Source organism: Canis lupus, chromosome 3 (assembly GCF_048164855.1).
Source record: "Canis lupus baileyi chromosome 3, mCanLup2.hap1, whole genome shotgun sequence".
Classification (NCBI taxonomy): domain Eukaryota; kingdom Metazoa; phylum Chordata; class Mammalia; order Carnivora; family Canidae; genus Canis; species Canis lupus.
Window position 1 is genome coordinate 31257109 of NC_132840.1, and position 22058 is coordinate 31279166.

Consider the following 22058-nt stretch of genomic DNA (forward strand, 5'->3'; position numbering starts at 1 on the left):
CGCGCGCGCCGATCCCGGCTCCGCCGAAGCCTCCTCCGGAGCCCCCTCCGGGCCCCGCCGCCCCCCTCGGCCTGCCCGGCTCCCGCCCCTCCCCTTCGCCCCCACCCCAGCGCTGCGGCTCCGGGCTCCGCGGCTCAAAAACAACAGCGGTGGCGCCGCCAGCTCCGCGCTCCGCCACAATCCCGGCGGCCGGGGACACTCGGACCCGCCGCGCTCCGTCCGCGCGGAACCGCGGAGAGCCGCGCGCGCGGGCACCGGGGAGGCTGCGCGGGGGGCCGGCGTCCGAACCCGGCCACCGCGGGGGCGGGCCCCAGGTGAGTACCCGCCGCGCGAGCCCCCGAGCTGGGCCACCCTCGGGGAAGTGGCCGCTCGCGGCCCAGGTGAGGAGCGGGCGGGAGGGCCGGCGGAGCAGGTGGCAGTGCGAGGGCGGGAGCTGACCGGGTGCTTCTACCTCGCAGCCCTCCGACGCGGAGGGGAACTCGAAACGTCCGGGCCAGGGGCCTGGGAACTCCTCCCGTGTGTCTGAGATTGGAGAGGGACATGGGGGCCGACGCAGGCGCTGACCCCGGCCCTGCCGGGGACGCGGGCTCTGCGGGCTTAGGGACCTAAAGCTTCCCCGGAGTCAGCCTGAGCGGGGCAGAGGTCGAGCCTTTGCTGGGGTCTCTGCAGCCGCGGGTGGGCTCCTGGCTGTGCGCCACTCCCCGTGTGCCCCATTTGTCGTGCCGTGAGACGAGTGGCACCCGAGCCCTCACCACGGGAGAGGTGAACGGGTAAGGGCGGAAGGACTAACACGGAGACCCTGGGGTCCTAGCCGAGGCGCTCAGGATGGCGAGGGGTGTGTGGCCGGTGCTACCCCCGAGGAAGAGCTCCACAGAACAGGGCTTGGCGGGAGCCAGAAGCGGCGGTGCGCCGGGCCTTCCCGCCTCCGCACTTCACAGCTGCCTTCCTGTCTGAATTCAACTGGCCGGAGCGTCCACGGTTTCAGGGGTGCCCAGCCTTGCACTCTGCTTGCAGCCCCAGACGGAGAAGGCACTCTCCGCCCTGCTCTGTTTCTCCCTGAACTGAATGCAGCCTCCACTGTTTCCGGCCCTAGGTGAGTGTTGACCACCGGCACCAACAGGGGCTCCAGGGGCAGCTCAGTCCCCTTGCCTGCGTCCTTCTGAGGGTCTGTCCCCCGCACCCCTCGCTCTGCCTGTCCCCGTGGGCTTCGTGGAGAACTGCCCGGTCAGAGGCTCCTTGGGCCTTGCTGCCAGGTTCTGGGGTTTGGGTGGGCCACCCCTAGCAGAACCCACTCAGTCTCAAGGTGAGGGGTCACTGGGAGAGGAAGGAAGGAACCTGGAGCTCAGAACTGGGAGTTGTTCTGCTTACCCCAGCCAGGGCAGGCTTCAGCCCATGGACCTCACCTGGCTGTCGCGCCACTGGCCAGAAACAACACAAGGTCATCCTCCTATCTCAGCCTCCCTCGTCCTCCTTGCTGGGAGCCTCCTAGCAAGTTTGGGTAGGAGACCTGGGGGGAATAGGGTGGTGCCTTCGAAGTACTCCCACCTGCACAGAAGGTCCTACCCTATCCTCCACTCCCCACCCAAGTTCAGGCTTCCTTTCCCTCTGGCCTGGAGGCAGCCCTGTAGACTCCAAGGTTCAGAAGACCCAATCTTCTTCTGGGGGCACCCCAGCTCACTCTGGCCCTCTCTCTCAGCTCAGAAGGTGATTAAAATCTTCTGGATCCTGGCCAAGCTGTGCCAGGACACTCTCTAGACTCTGGGACTGCACCCCTTTCCAGGGCCTGGGGAAGGAGGGCAGGTGGGAGGCTGCACTGTCTCTTCTCTGCCCCCTGCCAGGGCCCTGGGGCGGGGGTAGGGGCTGCAGCTCCGGGTCTGCCTGGGGAGAAAGAACCAGGGCTCAGAAATGACAGGAGATGACCTAGCTGCTGACATCCCCAGGTGCCGCTCGGGCAGCGCACTCACTCCCATCAGCCCCAGGCTGTTGCAGGAGCCTGGGCAGACTGTCCCCAAGGCCACGGCCCTGGCCTGGCCGGGCCCTGCCCCCGCGTGGCCGGATTTAGAACCGAGAACAGGTCAGGCTATGCAGAGTCCGCAGAGAGAAGGGTGAAGAAGAGGGAACCAGACATGGGTCCAGACCGCAGCCCAACGTTGCAGACATTTGGGGACTGGGACATGGGGGAACAGGTATGGGCCCGGTGAGGGTGAAACAGGAAGAGGAGTGCTTTTCAGCTTGTTGATACTGAAAGGTTGGAGGGCACTTTTCAAACCTTGCCAAGCTTCAGGGAGTCTTGTGACTGGCTTAGGGGACCTGGCACTGGGGTGTGGGAGTGCTGCCACTAACCTTGGCTTCCTACTGTGGGCCGAGTGGTCCACAGTCCAGAGGCCCGTGAGGTGTGGGCTACAGGGACACATCCTTCAGGCTATTAGGTTTTGGAACCGACTTTGTTGCTGGGGTCCAGGGTACTGGACAGAGGACTTTCCCCCTGCCTTTGCCACAGCCTGGAGTCCCACTTGAGACAGGAGCTCTGCCTACACAGCCTTTCCGGCCAGCAGGGAGGTGCTGATGGAGACCCAAGACCATTTAAACTCTTTTGGGAAGGGGCTGGGTTTGGGACCATGAGCAAGCTGGCCCTCAGTGCTGCAGTAAGCATTATAGCAGGCAGCCAGGAAGCAGGTCACCAACTCCAGGACGCCCCGGAAGCCTTGAGTAATGATACTGCCTGAACTCCCAACGATACTGTGGACTCCCAGAGCTTAGTGTCTTGGGTGAGAGGGTCCCTTTGCTTGGCTAGGACTCACACCCCCTGCCAACTCGAAAGGCTTGGACTCTGGAGAGGTCTGCATTGTGGCCTGTGTGTACCGGAAGGTGCAGGGTCCTAACCAGCCCCGTCACCTGTCCACGCAGAGCCCAGCTTCAGCTTGTGCACGGGCAGGTGGGAATGGGAAGTCCCCGTAGGCCAGATGCACTGACCCAGACAGATTCTCACTGCCCCCTCTCCCTGGCCCCTAGCCCTATCTGTGCCCCTGAAATTTGGCCAAAGGCTTCCAGGCACTCAGTCTCTGGCCTCAATTGGATTCCAGGTCAGGCTTTGCTCACCCTCCAGTTCCTGCTCAGAAAAAGTGAGTAGCTAAAAGAATAACAGCACACCACCCTTAGTTTACATATGGGCTCTCCCTGGAGATCTGCTGCCCTGAAAGGGTCCAGACTACCAGTCCTCAGCCCACCCCCATCACAGGCTGAGATGGGGGTCTCCCTCTCTAGGCACATTCTCCTGCCCTATGTTAGGTGGAAATGTCTCCCAGATTTGAGCAACAGAAGGCTTAGAGACCACCAGGGATGCTTGGGGACAATCTGGTTTGGTTCCCACTCCACGGAAACGGAGGTGGTCCTGGCACCCAGCAGGGGGCTCAGTGCGGACTGGATGCCCTGCCTTCCAGCCCTGGGGCCAATAGCTAGCTTGAGTGTTTGGTCTAGAAAGGGGGAAGGGTTGGGGCATGGACTGTCTCTGGGAGAATTTGTCCTCCCCAGGGTGGCCTCCACACTGTTCCAGAGTGGGTGCCTCAGCTCCAGACCGGGGCCACCACAACCACCCCCAAGGCTCTGGGGTTAATATTCCAGGCCCCCTTTTGCCTTTCTTCCTACGCAGAGCCCAGGGAAGCTGGCTGTGACCCAGCTAACTTTGGAGGACAACGGGGCCCACAGGCTCTGATTTCTGGCCCAGCGAGTTCACAGAGTGGTGTGGCAAGGCTGTTTGTTCCCTGTGCTGCTCACAGTCAAGGTCTCCGGGTGCCCACGACCACTCCCTGCTCTGGAGCGGGTCCTGAGAGCGTCGGGGCACTCTCAACCAAGACGTCCCAGGAATGCGAACCATGTAGTCGATTTCGAACAAACCCCAGATGTTTGGAAACCTACTTCCTTCACAGGCAGGAGGACATGGTTCCTTGCAGATGGACAGCCTCTTGGGAGGGCCCCAAAAGATTTCTCGTCCCTAATCTACATCCCCGAGTCCTGGGTGGGGCAACTATCTCTCCAGAGCGCGCAGATGCGTGCGCGACGGCACCTGGGGCCTGCCACGTGCAGTTGGGGGCGTAATCAGGAATATTTTTGTTTGTTTTGTTTTTAATTTAAGAGATCGAAGCTGTGGGCCTGAGCTCCCCATTTGAATTCCCGGGGAGGAGGTTGGCTCCAGCCAGGATCCCGGGCCCAAGCCGGCTGTCACGAAGTGCAGGAAGCCCCCGAATGCTGCTTCCCCCGCTGAGCGCACGGTGGCCGGGACTACGCGGCGGCTCCGCAGCGGGGCTCCTGCAGCTGCGCGCGGGCTCCGGCTTCTACTGCGGGAGTAGCGAACCGAATCGTTCCCACGCTTCCTCTCCATCCCGGACCTCTCAACACCCGCCAACGAATGCCGCAGCCGGTTTGCGCCGACGCCGACCCCTGCGCGGGTCCTGCGCCGCCCGGAGCGGGGACTTCGCGCGGCGCTCACGCTCGGGCCGCCCGCCTGCGCGCCGGGAGCCACCGCGTTCCCCCGAGCGCCCGGCCCAGCAGCGCCGCGGAGCTTCGCGCCGCGGAGGTGGTGCCGTGGCTCCGAAGGACGCTACCCGCGTGGACGCGGCCGCCTCCTGCCCCGGTTCCCGCTGAGCTCCGGCAGGGCCGTGGCGGCCACGGAAAAGGCAAGCCGGGTCGCTATCCCGGCGCCCGAGTCCCGGGGCCGCTGCGGGGGAGTCTGCCCTCCGCCTCCCCAAACGCCCCAGATCCCGAGACACGGCCCAGACTCCTGGTAACTTCGCAGACGCTCAGGGTCGGCCTGCGCCGCGATCCACAGGCCGGCTTGCAAAGCCCCTCCTCTCTGTCCTCTCTCGGCTCTGGTCCCTGCTCCCACACCGGCCACCCTCTTAGTTTGGAAACCGAATTTCGCCTTGCGTCCTGCGGGCCGACAGGACGCAGACGTAACCCTGCAAATGCCCTGCAGGGATTGCTTCCCGCCTCGGCTGCAGCATCTGTGAAGTGGCGCCCCACTTCCCCGCGCCCCTCTCGCTGGCTTCAGCGGGTGGGTCGGAGACCCGACGGACTGTTGGGAACCCCGGCGGGACTAGCGCAGCCCACCCCCTGGGGCCGTTTGCCGGCCGAGGCCCCGAGGCGGTACCCAGACTGGAAGGGCCCCGGCCTGTCCCGCGGTGCATCCCGCGTCCCCTCCAGGGCTCGGTGGAGGGGGTGAGGATCCAGCCCCGCCGGCTGGGCGGCCCCTCTCCACCCCTGCACGTTCCTCCGCGCCGCGATGCAGGGAGGCTGAACACCCCAGCCGCCCTACTGTCGGGCCGTACCACCGGGCTCCCCAAACCCCGTGGAGGGCGGATCCGGGGCTGCAGGGGCGAGGACGGGCGGCAGAGGCCTTAGTCCCAGGTGAGCTCCCAGAAGGGAGTCCTCGCCCTCTCCCTCCTCCTCCCCACGCTGGGGCGGCGGGAGGTTCCGGGCGCCTGAGCAGGCTAGTCCCGGCCCGTCTGGGCGGGGCCAAGAAGGCGTGACCTTGGGCTTGCGGTCGCCGCACTCCACCCCGCCTAAGGGTGACTGCGGGGCTGGGGGTAGGGACCCAACGGGAGGGCCCGGCCGACTGCGCTCTACCCTGGGCAGGTCCGAGGGAGGGAGGCAGGGGAAGGGAAATGCGGTGGCCAAGGGGATGCCCGGAGGGACACCCTCTCCCCTGCCGCCATTCTAAACTAGTACTGAGGGGAGCGGAGCTGATGACGACCAGGATTGCCTCTGGGGGAGGGAAAACTTACCTCTCCTGCAGAATAACCGGAATCAGGGAGCCCCACCCTCCCTGTCTCCCAGGACCCGGCCTCCTGCCCCTGCCCCAGGCGCCCATGACCCTCAGGCTCTAGGAATGGAGCAGGGCCCAGCCTCTCTTGGCTCTGGTGCCTGATGCCTAAACTTTAACACCTGCAGGGCTTGCAGTGTCCAGCTCCCCAGCCCTCCTTCCCTTCTGCATCCTGGACGAAGCTACAGTGAAGGAACGCCGGAGGCCCAGATGGCAGGAACACACCTGCACCCAGCACAGACCCATGCACCCACTGCAGCCCAGGCCAGTGAAGAGACCTCACTGAGGATCCACTGTGTGCCAGGCCTGTGCTAGGGTGAAGAGGGCAGGGTCCTGGCTGTGAGCAGCTCTTCATTTATGGGACAGACCCCCTCACCCCCAGGAGAGCCACAGAATTAGGATGGGAGTTCAGGGTGGAGAGCTCCAAAGGGTTTGGGCACATGGCCTTCCCTGTTCCCCTCCAGGCCTAGATCTAGAAGACAGTCCAGGTGGAGGGTGAAGACAAAACTTTAGGGAGTCAGACCCAACTTCTTCCTGACTCCCTCCTTCCGGTCCTTCCCTGCTATCAGCCCCCAGCTTACTGAGCACCCTGAATTCATAATGTGTAGTATGGGGGAAAACAAGCAGGGTATTGTGGAGACAACTGCATGCAGATGAGGGCTGGCACTTCCTGGGGGGGATCTCGGTTGTTGGAGCTGTCATTGGTAGGGATCCCTGCGCCCTCTAACTCCTCCTCATCCAGAACCCAGGTCAGTCTAGGAGCTCTGAGTTGGGGTCACAGAAAGCAGCTGCTCACTCCCTGGCTAGACACAGAGGGCAAGTCAGACCAGGAAGAACAGGGCTCCTGGGGACTTCAGATCCCATCACCCATGCAGGTCTTATTGGGCTCCCAGAGCCAGGCCCCACCCTCTCAATCTTGACCTGCCCTAGTCTCACCTGGTCTCCTAGCATTGGTGATCAGTGCTTCCCCCCTCCCCCCAGGTCTACTCCTCCTCTCCAGGAGGCCGAGGCTCTGGGATCACACTGCAGCAATCTTGTATACACTGACATATGGCCAGAGGCCCCTCTATAAGGTGGAGTGCTCCTGGAACTGGCTGTCCTGTAGTACTGGTAAATACAGGGCCTATTTCCCCTCAGCAGACCTGCAGTTCCAGGGCATCTTGTGCCTCTACAAAGCCACAGGGCTGGCCCAAGTTTGGGAGCCTTCATGAATAAAAGAATGAGTCAGTAATGAATGAAGAGCACTGAGTGAGAAGGAAGTGATCTTTAGATCTGATTTCAGCCCCGAAGACCAGAGGCAATGGGGGGAGCGGTGATCTTACTGGACATCACAGTGGAGGCAGCAGCCCTGCACTGAGCACCTGAGTCTTAGTGACCTGTCCTTCACCTATCCCGACTTGCAAAGGGCTGCCCTGCTTCAGCAGCCTGATCCAGTCCCACGTGATGGGGACACAGCAGTGAGCAAGCCACCCAGGTCCCTAGCTGCATGCTGGAAAAGGCAGCTAGCTTGCTCAAGGGGGCCTCTGCGGGATGATGGGGGCAGAGGGTGATGGCAGAAAGAGAAACTTGGTCTATCTGTGGGGCTCTCTGGCTTGCAGTGGTGGAACACAGGTGGTCTGGGCTCCCGTGCCAGGCAGGATGCTGGCCTCTGCCCCACAGCTGGCCTCTGCTGTGTCACGGCACTGTGTGGCCCTCACAATGATCCCGTGTGGTAGGAACTATAATGGTTTGCACCTTACAAATGGAAAACTGGTGCTTAGAGGTACAGGGACATGTCATCAAGGCAGGAGAGTGAGATCCATCTGTCTGACCACAAAGCCCTCCTCCAGTGACATGCACAGCCAAGTGATGGGCTCCAGGGTGTGTGCACAACAGAGCCACTGCTGCAGAGGGATCTGTGTTTGGAGTGCCTTCTTGAGTTTCTTGGCAGTGCCAGGAGTGTGAGCCCCAGAGGGTGTGCTGGCATCGCAGTCACCCACTTGCTCCCGACAACCGCCAGGATATTTGTTTGTGGGTGTCCAGAAAGACTGAGCCACTTGCGATACGTATTTCCTCTGAGTCCAGCCCTTGCTGGGAAGTCCAGGTCCCCTTCTCCTTCCCAACACATACCTTCAAGGGCAGACACCCCAGAACTGTTCTTTGGCCCTCACTGGGACAGGCTCCACCATGCCCCCTCCTCAGCCGGTGGCTTCACAGGCTCAGTTCAAGGCTAACATGCCAAGCAAGTGATGCTCAGTGTCGAGGCTTCTACCAAGGCATTTCCAATCATAAAAAAATATGTGTCAGTTAAGTGTGTGTTGAGCCTGGACCACATGGGACATAGTTGTTCTAATAAACACGAGTAAGCCAGTTTTCACATTAGAGAAATAACGGTTTCTAGCAGAAATGTGGTGCTGTTAAAAGGGGTTAATTAATAAACAGCAGGTAATTGTTCGTGGCACATTGTGGCAGAGAGTAATTTCCATTTTAGAGGATGGAAGGGCCAAATACCCTCCCCACTCAGCATTTTTGTGTAATAATCACCTTGGCTTCACCTCCGCCTTTAATTTTTACAGCTGGAGCTGTTTACCATCTTCCAACTTTCACTAAAAAGGAAAAACCATCGCTTAAACAAAGCCATTGAGAACTCAGCATCGTATGTGGATTTCTTAACATAAATAAATCATACAAACCAAGATTTATGTTCTCCGAATGATGTCATTCATTGAAGGCTGCCTTCCCGATCAGATCAGCCTCTACCGATTTCCTTGTGTGTGTGCGCGCCCGCGCTTTCTGCAAAACAAGGGAGGCAGTGCTGGCCTCGGCCTCAACACTCCTGTCTCTCTGCTCAGCCCAGGACTCCAGCAAGGCCTGCCTACATTCGCCCAGGTTCTTACCATTTCAACCCCATGAATCGCTGTAAAGCTTTGCTTCTGAACAGTAAGTTCGGAGGCTGGAAGACTGTTCAAGCTTCCCGGGGAATTTCTGCAGACCCCAGCAGGAGCTGAAGGTCCTTTGGCTTCTCCAGAGTCTCCAGTGACGCTGGCTACAGAGGAATCACTTTGAAATGAATGAGGAACAGAAAAAAAACACCATTAATGGGGGAATGAGATATGGTTTACCCTTACCATGGAGGAATCTATGGTCATAAAAAGGAACAAAGTCCTGCCACACGCTGCAACTTGAATGAACTCAACATCATTCTCAGTGACAGGAGCTGGTCATGAAAGGCCACGTGCTATATGAGTCCATTTATATGAAATATCCAGGATGGGCAAATCCATAGGGAGAGAAGTTGGATGAGTGGTTGCCAGACGCTGGGGCAGGAGTAAGTGTGTGTTGGGGGGTGACTGCTCATAATAGATATGGGGCTCCTTCTACATGTGATGAAGATGCTCTGGAACCAGCTGGTTGAGATGGTTGTACAACACTGTGGATGTATAAATACTACTGAGACGTTCACTTTAAAATGGTCAATGTTGTGATATGTGAATTGTATCTCAATACACCTGGCATTAAAAGATCACCCCTGAGCATATTTGTTTAAAAGCTTCGTGCTCAACTTTAAATCCTTATTGGATTTGGAACTGAGCATATAGGGAGAGGAGTGTACAAGATGTCTGTGTGCAGCGTGAAAGGGATCACGTGAGTGCTGGCCCAGCACCTTGGGGAAGTCCAAATACATGACCATATTCCTATCTGTGCATCACCCCCACCCCACAATTGCATCCCCTTCCCACCAGCCCAGGGGTAAGTGTTACCCGGCTTTTTGTGTTAACCATCTCCTTGACTCGGTTTAAGCTTCACCACCTAATACAGATCCCTGGAAACGTGAGTCTGGCTGCAGAGTTTAATCAGGCTGAAATGAGTCAGGAGCATTAAAATCATGGCAAAGGGTAGGTGAGATGTGGTCCATTCACACCTGTGGATTGTCATTTGACCACTGGAAAGAATGGGACACTGAGACATCTGCAAACGTGGTGCTTAGTGAGAGAACCCAGTCACAAAAGGCCATGTGTTGTACGACTCTATTTATATGAAGTGTCCAGATCTGAGAAAGAGCAAGCAGGTTGCTGGTTGTCTGCCTAGCTGTGGAAGGAAAGGTGGTGGTGGCTTGGGCAGGTGAAGGTTTCAAGGGATGAGCCAGATCAGAGTCTAGCTCTCCAGCCCCTGGATTTTAACAGAAGACCCTCAGTTGGAAGCCAGGGTGAATTTGGGCTGACCAGTTACAGCCTGGACCTTTTATTAGTTCAAGCAGCATACATTCCCTGCACACCTAGCATGTGCCAGCATGGCCAGAGCCCCAGGGAAGAAGCCGTGGCCAAAACAGACACAGGCATCCTCCCCACGGAGCTCATGTTCTCACAGGGGAGGCAGCAGTGAGCAGGATACTTGAGGACTCTGCAGGGCAGGTGCAAAGTCTCTGCATGCTGCTGGGGATAATTTAGGAGGGAGACGAGGTGAGGAGCATGGCCAAGAAAGACATCTCTGGGGTGGTGGTGACATTTGAGCAGAGACGTGGCAAACTAAGACAAGAACACTGGGCGTGTCTAGGGAACAGCATTTGGGCATAGGGAACATCCAGTGCTGAGGCCCTGAGGCACAAGTGGCCAGGTGGCTGGAGCAGAAGGAGGGAGGGAAGGGGGGCAGGAAATCAGTGCAGGGGGGTGGGGGTGAGGTGGTGCAGATGAAGCCTGAAGATGGAGTTAAGACAGTCAATGAGCCAACCTTGAGGTAGGGAGTTCATCCGGTATGATCCTGGTGGGCTCGATAGAGTCACAAGGGACATGACATGTGGTACAGGGAGGCAAAAAGAGTCAACTGGCTTTGAATTGGATGAGAGTCCCAAGCCAAGGAATGCAGGTGGCTTTCTGAAGCCAGAAAAGACAACAAATGTGTGCTAGACCCTCCACACAGGAAGCCAGCCCTGCAAATCTTTCGATTTTTGCCCAGATTTTCCATCTGCAGAACTGCAAAATGGTAAAGTGTGCTGAGTTCGGCCAATGAGTTTGTGGCAATTTGTCACAGCAGCCACGAGAAAATTCACACAGGCAGCAGGGGAGACAGAGACTTCATCCACACGTGGTCAAGACAAGCTAGGGTCAGTCACTGCAGGGACATTGGCAGTGGCTGTCCTCACATCTGACGCTGCTCCGATGGGGACCGGCTGTCCTCTGCATCCCTCCTGTCCTTCTCATCCCAGCCATGGTCATCACTCCAGGAGCCGAAGCTGCCACCCCATGTGGGCTTCCCCTGGCTCATTCACTCCCCCGTGCCCACGTTATCTTGGCTTACTCTCCTGTCTGTGGAGCACATCCTCTAGGAACTTCTCATAAACCAGGAGATATATTTTTTAGGAGCATGCATGTCTGAAAGTGCATTTATTCCTCCCCCACCCCCCACCCCCGCCCCGGAGTGATAGTTTGGCTGGGTGTGGAATTCTAGACTATAGATGCTTTTCATCCAGAACCATAAGAACATCGCCCCTTGTCTTCTTGCTTCCAGAGTAGCCAATGAAAAGTGAGGAGAACCCATTCCCTTGTGGCTTGTGTGCTACCTGCGTTTTCGTCTTGGGAATCCTACAGAATCCTCTGTGTCCCAAGCATTCTGCTGTGTCCAGTGCTGCGCTCTGGTGTGTGTCTGGTTTCCTCCACTGTGGGTTCTTTCAATCTGGGAGCTTATGTCTTTCGGTTCTGGGAAGTTTTCTGGAAATATTTTGTTACATATTTCCTGCCCCCTATTTGCTCTGCTCTTTGTTTTTGGAAGCTGATGGTTACTATGACGTTTCCTTCTGTTCACGTGCTCTGTGTACGCTCCAGATGGCTTCGCTCTATTCCTTTTAGTCTCCTGTGGATCCTTGGTCACCTGTTCATGATCTGAAGTGGGGAGGATAGAGTTGGTTGGAAGATCTGAGGTAAGGGAGAGCTTGCTGCCTTTGACACCCACAGGAGGGTGATTCTGGAAGCGCTGGGCATCGGCATCCTTAGGGACCACTCTGAGGCCCAGGCATTCCTCCGGGGAGTGAGGCGGGTCCAATTGCTGGCACTCTGGGGGCCAAGTTGAGATCCCTGCAGTCAGTATCAGGTCATGGCTGCCTGCACTCTGGGGAATAGGCCTTTAGACTTTTGCGGACCTGAGAAGGGGGCAGGGAGCATCTAGGCATCTGTCTCCTCATGACCTCATTTCATGCTGTCTTCCTGATGGCAGCCATTGCATCCCTCGTCTCAGGCTTGCTTTCATGGCCAGTCCTGAGTTTGGGATGCTCTTGTATTAAATACAGTAAAATCCTACCTTCCACACTCTCTGTTCAGAGCTGTCACTCTGGTCTGTGAGCCAGTCACCGTGGGTCCATCTGCGAGTGGGCTTTCAAAAATCTGTGGCTGATCTGCCCTTGCCTGTCCTCTCCACCCTCATGGGTAAATGTCTCTTAAAATCTCTTTTCTGTGGTTGGAGTGGGCTTTGCAGAAGGAGCATATGTGTTGTGTTTAATCCACCATCTGCACCCGGCACCTTTCAGGGCTTCTGTGTCATTCCCACTCCCTCTCTTAGTTTCTGTGTGGCTATTTTAGAAAGGCTGTGTCCATTTGCTGTGTGGGGTCCAGAGGCTCAGAGTGAGGTTTTCTGGGTCCTGACCAGCAAATTCCCTGGAGATCCCATCACTATGGAACATTCCAGCCACATCTGTTGGTCCAGATGTGGCGTGGACTGCCATGTAGACAATGACATGATGTAGATGTGTGTGTGTTGCCCATACTGATGTGTCCCTGAAACATGGGATGGGGAGGTACCTTTAGGAATATGAATTTAAATATTAACAGTGATCTATACTGAGCAATGAGATTTCAGGGTACTATAACTTTTTTCTTTATTATACTTAGGTAAATTTCAGTTTTTCTCCAGTGACTATATGTTAATTATGTAATTGTTACAATGTTTAAAATTAAGAACAAAATGTTTCCTGTCCTTCAAGAGCTGGCTTAGATGTCATTACCTCCCAGAAACTTCTCTTGATCTCACTGTTGGTAATGCTCCCCTCACCCCACATGTGAGACGGGCATTAAATAAAACCTTATTTTCCAAATATCAATTTAATTTCTGAATTTAAGCCTCTTTTCTCTCAGGACGACTCTTTTCTCTATGGATGACTGGGGACATGCTATGAACTTAGGACTCAGTTTCCCAAGTTGTTCTGATGGGGGTGGGGCATCTGGCCCCAGGCTTCAAGCCTGAGGTGACAGGGTATGTAGGAACGCCAGCTCTGGGGTGAGCATCACTATGGCCTGGGTGCATCACAGCCTCCCTGTGCACGGGGGCTAGTCACACCTGCTTGGGCCCTAGTCTCCCCACTGCAGATGTGAGAAACTTGCCTGCCTCTGGGCTGCTGTGCCCAAAGGTCCTGATGCCTGAGGAGGACTGGAGTGGGGTGCAGAGCACGGAGCCAAACCCCTGCCAGGCTAGGCTTTTTGTTAGTTTCATTCATAATTGTGGTACAATACACGTAGAATTGACCATCTTAACCATTTTCAGGTGTCCAGTTTGGGACATTAAGCACATTCACACTGCTGTGCAGCCACCATCACCCATCCACAAACCCTTTTTGTTTCTCTAAATCATAACTCTGTCCCCATGAAACCTTGAATTCCCAGCTGCCTCCCAAGCTCCTGGTGCCCACCTTCCCACCTTCCTTCTCTGGGGATCTCCAAGGAGCGTGAGGACATGGAACTTGTCCTGTGTGTGGCTGATATCTCTCAGCACAATGTCCTTGGGAGGGTCCATCCCCAGGGTAGCATGTGCCCAGCTTCATTCCTTCCTAAAGCTGACTACTATCCCACATCATTCATCCATCCAATCACACTGGATGCCTGATTGCTTCCACCTCGCCAGGTTGTTCTCAGTGGTGTTTTCTCATCCCTTGTTGGAATGGGATTGCTTTTGCTCCTCTGCCCCAGGCTTCCCTGCATAGAAAGCTGTGGACTTCTTCAGCAGGGGGCCTCCTTGGAGGACCTCTCTGGGGGGACAGGTTCTCCCTCTCATATTTCTGCCCTCTCCCTCCTGACACTGACCTCCCCGAGGCCACATGAGTCTGATCTAATTCCCCCCGCCCCCATGGGTGTGGCATGGGTGCCTCCTCAGAAGACCCCACTCATCACAATGCAGACAATTTGCTTTTTATTTGAGATCTTACTCACTTTTTACCTGAGGCTGAACCCTGAGGGTTGCTGGGGCCCCAGTTGTTCCCAGGTCCTTGACTTTCCCTAGTCCTGGACCCCAGGAGGACACAGGGGCTGGAGCAGAATGCCATCCAAGTGCTTGAAGGCAGAGACTAGCCTCCTCCCACACCCTTAGAATCAGGTGTGGTTCCCCAAAGATGGCCAGGCTAGCCAGAGCCAGGGTTCCAGGGTTCCTGACATTTCCTCCCAGGGAGACCCCCGGGCAACAGGAACCCAGCACCAGCCCCCACTCTTAACCTCAGGCCAGCTCCTCAGACTCAGGTAGGCTCTGGGGAGTGAACCCAGCCTTCCCTGGAAAGAATACCTCCTTGAACAATGCTCCCTCCTGGCATAAGAATCGCACTGTTTAGAAGTGATAAGAGGAGCTCCAAGAGTTTTTGCTCTGCTCCTCAGGGAGACATAACTGCCTGAGATTGGTGGTGCAGGCATTACAGACACAAACCCACAGGACCGCATGCTCTCTGGGATAAAGAGGGGTTTGTAAACTCAGGCAGGAGAGCACCAACAGGGAGGCCCTTACTGTAGAAGCAGCCCAGGCTTCAAAGGCATCACTTAGCCACCATCGGGGGCCTCTGCACAAACCCAACCAGTGGTTCAGCTTTTCCATTCCACCAGTAGAACCCACCCTGCACACAGACATGGAGGATGCAGCCCTTCGAGCACTGCAGACAGGGAGTTTACCAGAGTTGCAAGGTCATCTCCTCCAGGAAGCCCTCCAACCCTATGGGATTGCCTCTCATTCCATGTCCCCCAGGACCCATGTGGACTTCTGTTACATGCCAAGGCACAGCTGGGTTCCCACAGGAGGAGATCATAGGCTGACAGCCACCCTCTACTGACACAGAGCAGGGGTATAAGGCTCTGTGGTTAGGATGGATCTGTATAGAGAAGTACCTGGAGGAAGTACCTGGAACCCTGCCTCACATTGAGCCTCCTCTGGGGTCCAGGGGCCTGACGGCTAGATGAGTTTTCTACACATCTCCCCTCCCTGTGGCAGGGATAAGGATAAGGTAAGGTCATCCTGGGGCAGCCCCGGTGGCACAGCGGTTTAGCACTGCCTGCAGCCCCGGGCATGATCCTGGAGACCCTGGATCGAGTCCCACATCAGGCTCCCTGCATAGAGCCTGCTTCTCCCTCTGCCTGTGTCTCTGCCTTTCTCTCTCTGTCTCTATGAATAAATAAATAAAAATCTTAAAAAAAAATAAGGTAAGGTCATCCTGACCCTTCTCTGCAGGCACAGCCTGGGGTGGACTGCCCCCATGTCTCCTGCTCATGGGTATTTGAGGACTTTGGAGTCTGCTCAGAAGTAGCTATCCAGGAGAGGGCCATGGCCACAATGCGAGGGGTGGTCTGGTGGGGGGGGGGGTCCCAGCCTGACCCAGGACATAGATTGACTGACTCCACACCAATGAGGGCAGCTGTTTTCTACTCCCAGGCACTGGCTGCTTTCTGGGCTGTTTGCCATTGACCTCTTTCAGGCCACATCCATCTCTCTCTGCTCCCTTACTGCAAAAGCTTCCTTGCTGGTCCTAAAATCATAGTCTATCCTCCCATGCAGTCCACAGGGCCAAGGGAGTCAACTTCTTGCCTGTTTTATTTCTTCTTATTCTCCAGGGTCTAGTAGAGTGTGGTACATGGGAGATGAACAATGGTTTTGGATAGATGGATGGATGGATGGAAGAATGGATGGAAGGGAGGAAGGTTGGATGGATGGGTGGATGGAAGGATAAATACACAGGGGTTGGATGGCCAGGTGGATAGATGAACCCCATGCCCAATGAACCAAAGAAATTGAGTTTCATGATGAAACTGGAAATGAACTGGGAAACTGAAGCCTAGCAGAGAGGAAGGGGTAGAATTTGTTCAACATCATGGCACACATTGGCCACAGAATTGCCCCAGGACCCCAGAGCTCTGTTCTCCCCCTCTAGCTGCTTGCACTATGAGTTTCACATTGACAAGCAGTCAGGATCTATTGTTGGTCCCAAGGTGGAGCCCTCCAGGCCCCAGGATATGCTCCTCCTTATTTCTGTTCATGTGCACCTGTAGGAAACCCAGTACCCCTGTCTGTCCTTCTTAACTGTGAGACCCTGGGCTCAGGACCCAGGAAAGGAAAGATGATAAGATGATGCCCACTTCTCAGGGCTGCTGCTCAGAGCAAATAAAATGATACCTTCATACCAGGTGAATGGTAGTCATGTGACATCAATACCCTGCCCCTGCCAGATAGTCTGCTCTTTACCCCTCCTTCTGCTGAAATTACTCTCAAGGTGTCCAGAGACCTCTGCATGGGCCCTGCTCCATCTCTTTCTTGTGCCTCCTGCAGCACTGCATATGCCCCTCCAACTCATTCCTAAAAATTCCTAAAAATCTGCCTCCCACCTGACCATGCTCAGACCCCTCCCTGGGATAGGGTCTTACCAGACTCCTGTGTCAGGAAAAACCTCAAATCCAGGATGTTTCAAGGTCAGTAGGAAGGCTCAGAGGAGGTGCTCTGGAGCACAGGTTTCATCCATCTATAAAAATTTAAGAGAAAAGATGGTAGAAAGTTTTGGTGACCTTAGGTTAGGCAAAACAGGACAGAAACAAAAACACTAAATATAAATAAACTGAAAAAAAAAAGCACATGGCTAAAATTTTAAAGTTTCCTTTTCAAAAGACACTATTGAGAAAATGAAAGGGAAAGCCAAAGACTGAGAGGACATATCTACAAATCTTAGATCTGGGGAGGAGACATTGGATGAGAACATGTCTGGGGAACAGTAGGGAAACGCTTCTGCCTAAGGCACCCATGCTCCCTGCACTCAGTGGCTGCGCTGGCACCAAAGCCAGGGGTCCTGACCCAGTGTGGTGGAGTGCTTTGACGTCATACCGAGCAGAATTGAATCTTCTAGTGGATTTGCATGTTCCAAGCAGCCAAGCCTCTCCTTAGGCATGCTCACTAGCCAGAGGGTCCTACCTGAGCTAAGGCTGCCCTCTCTCTGGGCTACATTCATCACAGTTGGCAAGGGCCCTAACCATCGCTGAGACAAAGAGGGCAGGTGGACCAGGGTCCCCTTCTTCCACCCAGCCAAGTTGTGTGGTCATCAGCTTGTCTGTCGGCATGTGGACCTCCATCATGCTGGACACTTGTCCCCCTGGCTGGACATTAGGAAATGGCACTCATCCTTTGCGTCTCTGGGAGGGGCATCACTGCCCTTGCTGGCCAAGGCTGGGGTGAGGGGCAGCTGGACAAACGCTTGAGGCGCTTTTGGAAGAAATCCACCTTCAAGGCAAGAGGGTAAATGATCATGATGTGGTTATTCTGGCAGAATTTAGAGAGAAAAAAATAATGTCGCCTTTATAAGGGAGTCAGCTGACTATTTTACAATTTTTCCCCAAATCGACCAAGCCATTTTCACAACATAAAACAAGCAAAAAAATGTAATTATTTCAAGGTGTCCTTCACCTCGAACTCACTGGAGGCTCACAGCTTAGGGGTTTTAAAAAATACATATATTTAAAGCAAATATTATTGCAAATGACTACTCTGTAATTTGGATTAATTGCTTTTGGTTTTTTCTGGAAATAAAATCTTTAAGGCAAACCCATAAAAACCCTGGAGCTCAGGGCAGCTGTTCTTGCGGTACCTCATTTATGTAGAGCCCAGAGCTGCCCCACAGGGGAACTTGATGGGTCACAGAGTCCTCTATATAGGGTCAAAGACCCTGAAGGAGGCTGTGCTATGCTCAGCAAATCTTTAGCCAAGGACAGCTCCAGCCCACACCAGGGTCCCGGTTTATATCCGACTGGAATGATAATCTATGGGTTCTCCTTCAGGAGGGACCCTGGCACAGGTTATCACTCCTGCTGCAGGGTGAGCTCAGAGTCTCAGCTAGACCCTGTTGGGTCAGCTTCAGTGACCCACCCAAGAGAAAACAGGCCAGCTTGGGGCTGGAAAGAGCTGGGGTCTGGCAATGTCCTCAGTTGTGTGAAACATGTGGCCATGTAAAGGTTGGAGCAGAGGGAGGATGTACAGAAAGGGACACCTTGAAATAATTACATTTTTTTGCTTGTTTTATGTTGTGAAAATGGCTTGGTCGATTTGGGGAAAAATTGTAAAATAGTCAGCTGACTCCCTTATAAAGGCGACATTATTTTTTTCTCTCTAAATTCTGCCAGAATAACCACATCATGATCATTTACCCTCTTGCCTTGAAGGTGGATTTCTTCCAAAAGCGCCTCAAGCGTTTGTCCAGCTGCCCCTCACCCCAGCCTTGGCCAGCAAGGGCAGTGATGCCCCTCCCAGAGACGCAAAGGATGAGTGCCATTTCCTAATGTCCAGCCAGGGGGACAAGTGTCCAGCATGATGGAGGTCCACATGCCGACAGACAAGCTGATGACCACACAACTTGGCTGGGTGGAAGAAGGGGACCCTGGTCCACCTGCCCTCTTTGTCTCAGCGATGGTTAGGGCCCTTGCCAACTGTGATGAATGTAGCCCAGAGAGAGGGCAGCCTTAGCTCAGGTAGGACCCTCTGGCTAGTGAGCATGCCTAAGGAGAGGCTTGGCTGCTTGGAACATGCAAATCCACTAGAAGATTCAATTCTGCTCGGTATGACGTCAAAGCACTCCACCACACTGGGTCGGGACCCCTGGCTTTGGTGCCAGCGCAGCCACTGAGTGCAGGGAGCATGGGTGCCTTAGGCAGAAGTGTTTCCCTACTGTTCCCCAGACATGTTCTCATCCAATGTCTCCTCCCCAGATCTAAGATTTGTAGATATGTCCTCTCAGTCTTTGGTTTTCCCTTTCATTTTCTCAATAGTGTCTTTTGAAAAGGAAACTTTAAAATTTTAGCCATGTGCTTTTTTTTTTCAGTTTATTTATATTTAGTGTTTTTGTTTCTGTCCTGTTTTGCCTAACCCAAGGTTCTCTACCATCTTTCCTCTTAAAGTTTTATGGGTTTAGTTCTTATATCTAGATCTAGGATCGATTTTGAGTTTGTTTGTGTGGTGTGAAGTAAATGTTGAAGTTTATTTTTTTGCATGTGAGTGTCCAATTTTTCCTGCATGATTTATTGAAAAGTCGATGATTTCCCCCCTTGAATTGCCTTGGCAACCTTGTCAAAAATTAATTGACCAAATATGTGTTGGTCTATTTGTGGACTCTCGGTTCTGGTGATCTATGTTTTTATTATTTCACCAAGACCACACTGTCTTGATTACTTTCGCTTTATGATAAACTTTAAGATACAGTATGCCTTCCAACCATTTTCTTCGTTTTCAAAGTTGGTTAGGCTATTTTAGCGCCTTTATACTTTCACATAAATACTAAGACTAGTTTGTCAATTTCTATAAGAAAGCATTCTGGGATTTTTTGTTGCTGTTATTGTATTGAATCTATAGATCAACTTCAGGAAAATTGTCATTCTAACAATACTGAAACTTCCATGAACATGATATATCTCTCCCATTTATTTATTTATTTATTTATTTATTTATTTATTTATTTGAGAGAGAGTGAGAGAGAGAGAGAGAGAGAGAGATGGGGGGAGTAGCATAGGGAGAGAGAGAATCTCAAGCAGACTCCCAACTGAGCAAAGAGCCTGACGTGGGACTCAATCTCATGACCCTGAGATCATGACCTTAGCTGAAACCAAGATTTTGATGCTTAGGTGACTGAGCCACCCAGGTGCCCCTCCCTCATTTATTTAGATCTCTAATTTGTTCCAGCAATATTTGGTTGTTTTCAGTTTACGAGCCTTATACAATTTTGGTTAAATTGATTGCTAAGTATATCATAATTTTTATTCCATTGTAAATTTTTTAATTTCAGTTTTCAATTGTTCATTGCCAGCATGTAAAATCCAATGAATATTTGTACATTGACCTTTTGTACATTTGACCTTTTGTGCTCTTGATGAATTCACTTATGAGTACTTATAGCTTTTTTTTGTAGTTTCCTTTGAATTTTACACACAGACAAATATGTTATCTGTACCTATTTCTTCCCTGAGTAAACCCTGGTAGTTTGTGGTTTACAAGAAATTTATTTCCTTCATCTTAGTTTTCTTTTTTTTTTTTTCATCTTAGTTTTCAAATGTAAAAGCATACAGTTGTTCATAACATTCCCTTATTGCCCTTTTACTGTATATAGGCTTGATAGTGACCCTTTCATTTCTTACTTTGATAATGTGTGTCTTCTGTTCTTTCTGATCAATCTGGCTTGAGGTTTATCAATAAACCTGTTTAGGAACAGGTTTTGGTTTTATTGATTCTTCTGTATTATTTTTTAATTCAATCTGAAAATTTTGGCTTTTAAATTGGAAGTTTAGGGACATCTGGGTGGCTCAGTGATTGAACATCTGCCTCTGGCTCAGGGTGTGATCTCAGGGTCCTGGGATAAAGTCCTGCATCAGGCTCCCCCCGCAAGGAACCTGCTTCTCCCTCTGCTTATGTTACTGCCTCTCTCATGAATAAATAATAATAATAATAATAATAATAATAATAATAAAATAAATTGGAAGTTTAGGCCATTTACATTTAATGTGATTATATAAATGACTGGGGTTAAATATGGCATCTTAACTTTTCCTATTTGTCTCATTTCTTTGTTGTTCTTGTTTTTCTGTCCTCTTGAACTAAATGAATGTTATCAAATATCCATTTTACCTCCATTTTGGGTTTATTAGCTTTATCTTTCCACTTTAGTGATTCTTCTAGTTTACAATATACATTTTTAACTCATCAAAGTGCCTCCAAATAATGTTATTCCCCTTTATATATAGTGCAGAACTTTACAATAGTATGCTTCCATTTCTCTTCTTCTGTCCTGTGCTCTGCTCATACATTTTGTTTCTTCACTTTATTAACCTTTTAATATATTGTTATTTTCCTTTGAGAAGTTCATTCTATTTTAAATTTAAAAATTAATTTAAATGTTGTTATATTTACCCACATATTTGTCACTTCCAGGATTCTTCATTTCTCTGTATAAGTCCACATTTCCATCTGATATAATTTTTCTTCTGTGTAAAAAATGTTATTCAATGTTTATTGTAATGTTGGTCTGCTGACTATAAATTCTCTCAACTTTCATTTTGGCTAAAATATTATTTATTTTGCCTTCATTTGAAACATATTTTTGCTGAGTATAGAATTCTAGGCTGACAGTTTTCTTCCCTTAGTACCTTAAAGAAGCCTGTCCATTGTCTTCTGATGTGCATAGTTTCTGATGAGAAACTTATTTCGTCTGTGTATAATATGTTTTTTATTTTCTGGCTACTTGTCAGATTTTCCCTTTATCACCTTAGCAATTTGATTATGATATATTTTGGTATGAATTTCTTCTTGCTTTTTTTCTGTTTGGAGTTCATTGAGATACTAGATATTTGAGTTTATAGCACTTTTTGAATGGAATTTTGAATATTTTCAGCAACCATTTCTTCAGATACTTCTCTGTCCTCCATCTCTTCCCCCCATCAGAGATCCCAATGATATGTCTATTAGATTGCTTCCTGTTATCCCACTGATCCCTGTTGCTCTGTTTGTTTTTTTTCATTCATTTTTCTTTGCACATATCATTTTGGAAAACGTATATTGCTCTCATAAAAGATCCCACTGATTTTTTAAAAAATTGTTCTTCAGTATCTAATCCACTGCGGATCCCATTCTGTGTGTTTTCCCATCTCAGATGATGCATTTTTTCATCTCTAGTTCATTTTGAGTCTTTTCTCTTCTGTTCCTCCATCCTATTTATGTTTTCTTCTACCGTTTTGATAACATAGATTTGGCTTGTAAGAATTATTTTAATGTTCATTTATTATATTTCTATTATTTCATTTCTGGGTCTATTTCTTTTTTAAAAAATATTTATTTATTTATTTATTTGAGAGAGAGAGATCGGGGGGGAGGGGCAGAAGAAGAGAGAGAATCTCAAGTGGACTCTGCATTGAGTGTGGATCCCAATGCAGGGCTCAATCTTAAGACCCTGAGATCATGACCTGAGCTGAAACCAAGAGTTGGATGCTTAACTGACTGAGCCACCCAGGCA

The 22058-nt window shown here is 52.0% G+C and overlaps 1 long non-coding RNA gene across 3 annotated transcripts; it reads left to right on the forward strand.

Annotated features, from left to right (window-relative positions):
- Positions 1–172: 172 nt before the first annotated feature.
- LOC140630220 (uncharacterized) lies at positions 173–12889 on the forward strand. 3 transcript variants are annotated; one of them, XR_012028029.1, is made up of 3 exons: positions 173–314; positions 812–1093; positions 4133–9333. It is a non-coding gene; the product is annotated as an uncharacterized lncRNA (long non-coding RNA). The 3 variants fall into 3 exon arrangements; XR_012028030.1 differs by lacking the exon at positions 173–314 and having other exon boundaries at positions 338–1093; positions 4133–5403; positions 5947–12889; XR_012028028.1 differs by lacking the exon at positions 173–314 and having other exon boundaries at positions 325–1093; positions 4133–12889.
- Positions 12890–22058: the final 9169 nt, after the last annotated feature.